General features: G+C 24.3%; 1 pseudogene; it reads left to right on the forward strand.

Annotated features, from left to right (window-relative positions):
- Positions 1-266: 266 nt before the first annotated feature.
- LOC126905007 (zinc finger protein 569-like) lies at positions 267-5,276 on the forward strand (annotated as a pseudogene).
- Positions 5,277-5,643: the final 367 nt, after the last annotated feature.

Genomic DNA, 5,643 nt, shown 5'->3' on the forward strand with positions numbered 1-5,643 from the left:
GTCATAGAATAACTGAAATAAATAACATTACTTTCTAGTCATTTTAACACTACGTAGAAAATTTTAGTAAAATGAGAATATTTTTCTTACCTAGAAATACTGAGAAACTATCTATCGTCTAATTTCTTAGAACTTATTGAAGTCGCGTTTATATTTTTGGATCCATTACAAGCGCAACTAATGCCTAATAAAGTATAAATTACTAAAACAGTCTACTTTAAATAAATAGTTAAACTTCTTTATTCAACTTTATACGGAAAATGTAGTTGTAATTTACTTATTAATTATAATTTTTAAATACAGAGTGGTACCACATGTCAAATGGGCCAACTTGGAGCTTGATTAAACTTGAGGCAGTTAAATATTTTACAGATTTCATCACCGATTTTTTGTTAACAAATATTTTGTGTTTCTTAACAATAATTTTTATGCTATTGGACTACAAGTAAATATGCGAAAATATTACAGTGAAGTTTCCATTTAACGAATTCCTCTTTATTACAAATTTGTTTGTTTCTCATGATATTTCTTTACATGGAAGTTTCACTGTAAACGTATTTAAATGTTAAATATATTTAATAATAGACAAAATTTATAATACTTAAAATCGATAAAAACAATCCTACCCGCTGCACATATAAAATATTTTAATATATACATGAATATATGGAACTTATGATTTCTACATATAGTGTTAATATTTCAACATTGTCTATAAAAAATATTCTGCCTTTCAAATTGTCATCATCATACAGACCTTTAAGTATATTCAATACCATTTGATAAATATTTCAATAAGCAATTAAACCATACTTCCATGAGCCATAAGACCAAGGCATTTTTTATTTTTTGTAGACAATGTCCGAATATTTACTTGACTGTATGTAGAAGCCATGAATTCTATGTATTAATATATATATATATATTTTATTTGTGTAAAAAAAAATTCGTAACATTGAAGATTTCGTCAGATAGAAATTTCACTGTTTTATAGAAACACTACTATATAATAACTTTTGTTATCAATGCGTTAAACTAACGGCAACATTGACCTTTAAGAAGTCTGTAAAAAATATAAAATGGTTGCTTTAATCTTTTTCTTGTATTATATTTACTATAGTTAAGCCTTAAGTTAATTCGTTTTAACTAGTTAACTCACTAGAGCGCATATGCGAGACACATCTAACCAATCATTTTAGTTGGTTTAACAATGGAGCATGCGCAAATCGATACATATCCTTAGTATTTAAAAAAAAGGGAAGAACATGGTAAATGGAAAAAATATTCCACGAAAGCATGGCAAGATGTAAAATAATATCCATGGCAAAAGTACTTAATGTTGGTCATACCAGCATACTCTTGAGATAAAAGATAACAATGTTAAAAAAAAAACGAGACAACTTTTTATAATAGCTTCTTTTTTTTTTTTTCAGAAAAATCGACGAGTTACAGATAAATAATGGTGGCCGTCACTGTCAAGCTTCAACGTCTGACGGTGGCGGCCCGAGCAGTGGCGATAAGGAGTTTGAATGTAGCAAGTGCGCACGAAAGTTCCCCAACAAAAATTTCTTGATTGAGCACTTGGAACCGGACAGAAAGAAATGCAACATCTGTTGTAAGCGATTTGCAAATTTCAGCAACCTGGTAAATCATGAACGAGTACACACCGGTTACAAACCTCATCGATGTAACGAATGTGGCAAAGCTTTTGCGCAATTGGGCAACTTAAAAACACATGTCCGTATTCACTTAGGCTACGCTCCGTATGCTTGCGATATATGCGGTAAAAAATTCACTCAAATCGGTAATTTAAAAGCTCATAAAAACACTCACAGTGACAAAAAGCCATATGCGTGTGACTTGTGTCCTGAATCGTTCTGTCAACAGTATCAGCTTGTCAGACACAGAAAAAAGCACTAAGTTACAATTGTTATTTTTATACATTCATATTAAATTATATAATAAAATAATAAAATAAAATAAATGTTACTTGTTTTTTTAATGTTACAGTTGTATAATTACTAGATACAAATCTTTTTAATTTTTATACTTATATACTTGTTTAATATATGTTTTGAAAGGTATTCTGATTACAAATAACAAAAATTTAATAAGAGATTAAATTACAACTTCATTTTATTTTATTTTTAAAAATTATTAGAATTAGAATAAAAAAAACACACTGCCTATAAAGTTGACTCACATGCAATATAAAAAACAATTTCATTAAAAATTTAATTGCTATATTAAAAATGTATAAATAATATTTACAGAAGTACAAGTTCTCACGTAATAGATTTATTATGTTTTTTCTGTCAATTATCATTGTTTTTGGTATTATTTCAATGGTACTAATGTTCTATATAAATGTTTAAAATTATTTACAGTATATCAAAATTTCAAAGTTATATATTTTTTAATTAAATCATGTGTTATTATTAATAATTTAATTGTTTAATTGTGGGTTTTACTGTTGGTTATTTTATTAAATGTAAAAACATAAATATAAGACTTTATTTTTCCGTACAATGTTTAGAATTATAATACTTTGTTTAAATTTTATAAATGTTTAACAAGAAAAATTACATTCTTCAGTTTATGTTACTTGTTTGCTTAAAAAATTTGTATCTGTTATACATATCAAAAATGTTCACCGCTCATTATTCTTTGAAGTGACACTAAGTTTTAAAAAACGACTTATATTTTTTAAACACATTATAATACAATAAAAAAATATATTTTAAATTTGTATATTAATATTATGTATCATTGTAATTCATTAACATGTTAATTACAAATTTACTACGCATAAAAAACTAATGAAAAAAATTGTATTTTTCTTAATTTAAATCAAGTGCTTATGCACTTATATATAATCTGAATTCAAATATCAAAGAAATATTATTGATGAATTTTATTACNCTTATGCACTTATATATAATCTGAATTCAAATATCAAAGAAATATTATTGATGAATTTTATTACCCGCACAAAAATATATCTAGATAAAGTTTGTTTTTTCACAATGTATATTTATTAAAGTTTTTATATTTTAGAGTGCTACTTATTTTCTAAATTTCAACAATTACATTTTTTTTTCGTAATTGTGTAAACTTAATGTTTTTTTTAATTAAACAAAAGGTTTAAAAACCATAGCTTTAAATAACTGATTTTTATAAATTTGAAAAACGTATTTTCTAGAAAATGTAACTATTTTTGATAAATTTTTATTGAAATATCTAAAAAATGTTCTGAACTTTGTCATTATTTACAATAATATATTATTATAGAAAAAAAAAATAGTGAACATTAAAATAAAGCTTTTATACGTTATCTTCATCAAATTGTAAATCTAATATGTTCAATTTATTAAGAGAAACAAAGTACCATTTTATACAATTGTTTTTTATGATGTACTATAAGTGATAAATATTTTCTATATTATTATTTTATATGTTTAATAATGCTATAATGGTCAGTTATTAAAATTCTACCATAAAAATGCAATTAAAACAAGGTGATTGATTAATTATGCCTCACGAAATATCCTCAAAAATACATTTATACCAATTTTTTTTTAATTAATAGATATGTTATTAATCAAAAAAATATCAAATAATAATATAAAAAATATTTTTATGTTAATATCTCCAATAATAGGGGTTCATATGTTGTTGTTGTTGGCAAGTTTTCTTATTTAGATAATTTTCTATGATAGATAAATATATAAGTAGTCATTTAAAAAAAATTTAATGGATATTTGTGAAAGAGTAAGAGACGTTAGAACTGGTAATTATTGTAGCTTTGATGCGAAGCTGATAAGGTATTAATTTTACTATATATTTATTTTTATTTTTTGTGTCTTTTTCAGTTCTCACTGGACTAATTTTATTGAACGATGCATCAAAAGTTCCAAATCGTATCTAATTGAATTTATTACCCTCAAAAAAAGAAGAAATTTTCCCGTAAATAAGGAAAAAACTTACATTTTTTGTTTGTGTGTCTGTTACCACTTTTTCTCAGCTCTAACCGAACCTATAATTTATATTGAACCCAACTATGCCAAACATTTTTAAAAAGCAAAAATAATGTATTATTTTGCATTTTTGAAAATAATGCGTGATGCATAATTAATCAATCAATCACCCCGTATGCAAATTAAGAAATGAAAAATAATCAGTATTTTTGTTTCTTCTTATAAATATCAATAATGTTGATACGATGTTTTGTCATAGAAATAGTAATATTTTTAATCCCAATGAACAATTTAGTTTTAAGAAGTGACGTCAATTAGAAAAAAACTAGATAGACTAGATAAAATCGCCGCTGGGCGTATTTAGGATTTTGACGCCCCTTCTATAATACTCGGTAGGAGGCAATAGTTATATAACAGTTACATAACAATTACATAACATTACTTTTAAAATTTTAAATTTTAATTTCACATCAAAATACATAATTATTAAATATTCAATAAAACTAACTTGATATTATAAATGATTTTTAAAGACTATTATGATGAATTATAATTTTAATACTTTTAATTTTCACGTTATCTCGTAAGATCCAATGTATAAAAATGCTTTAAAATAAATTAACCTATTAACTCTTGATTTAAAATTTTGCACTCCCTTAAAATACCGTCATACGCTTCGCCTACTTAGCCTATTACAAAATACATCACTTTATTGATCATTTTCTTCCACCGTATAATTATTTTATTTATAATATAAGAATACATAAATTAAAATCGGAAATTATTAAATAAAATAAAAATTTAGGATTATTTATACATTGGCCTGTTAAAAGTTTTAATTAAAAAATGGTCTTAAATGTTATAAAAAATCATTATTTGTATGGCAAAATTATTATCTTTTAAATTTATAGAACTTTTAAGTCTAAGCATTGTAGTAGAGTATTTTTCAAAGCACATAAATTCAATTTTAATCGTAAAATTTAATAGATTGATTTATGGAGAACACTAATAATTTATCATTAAAATATTTGTGTTATACGAGAATTTTCTTTTGTGTTGACATTTTTAATACTTCAAACAGGCAATATATTATCTCCACTTCTTTATTAAACTTTCTTGTCAGTACTTTTAATTTATTAGATTAATATTTTCTTTACAAATTATGATCATGTTTAACAATGTTCAAATCGTGATTAATTATGACACATTTAATGAACACTTATAATACAGGCAAGAACAACTCATAAATCACAAGGAAAATACCAATCAGCATTTAAAATGTTTATATCAACGTCATAAAAACTGATAAGCTAAAATACATATAAAAGACTTTACTTAAACTTTTACACAATGTGAACGAACAAGAATAGAAAAGACAATTATTAAAAACTTTGAATTGGACATATACACTTAACTCACTCTTACATAATCAGTAAGTATCCCGACTAATTTGCGATACATGCTAAATTCACATATCAGTTCAACACATTAAACCTATACAAAATAATACCAATACAATTGCACAATATTCAAGATCCCACTATTACTTAAAGCAGCACTGAATGAGGATATTCCAAAGAAAACTTATTCCTCTTTAAATAAAATAATTTTTTTAAATAAATTAAATTAAATTCGAAAATAAAAGAATCTATAAAGTAGACTAATA

This window comes from Daktulosphaira vitifoliae, unplaced genomic scaffold, assembly GCF_025091365.1.
Source record: "Daktulosphaira vitifoliae isolate Bord-2020 unplaced genomic scaffold, ASM2509136v1 Scaffold_4, whole genome shotgun sequence".
Lineage (NCBI taxonomy): Eukaryota > Metazoa > Arthropoda > Insecta > Hemiptera > Phylloxeridae > Daktulosphaira > Daktulosphaira vitifoliae.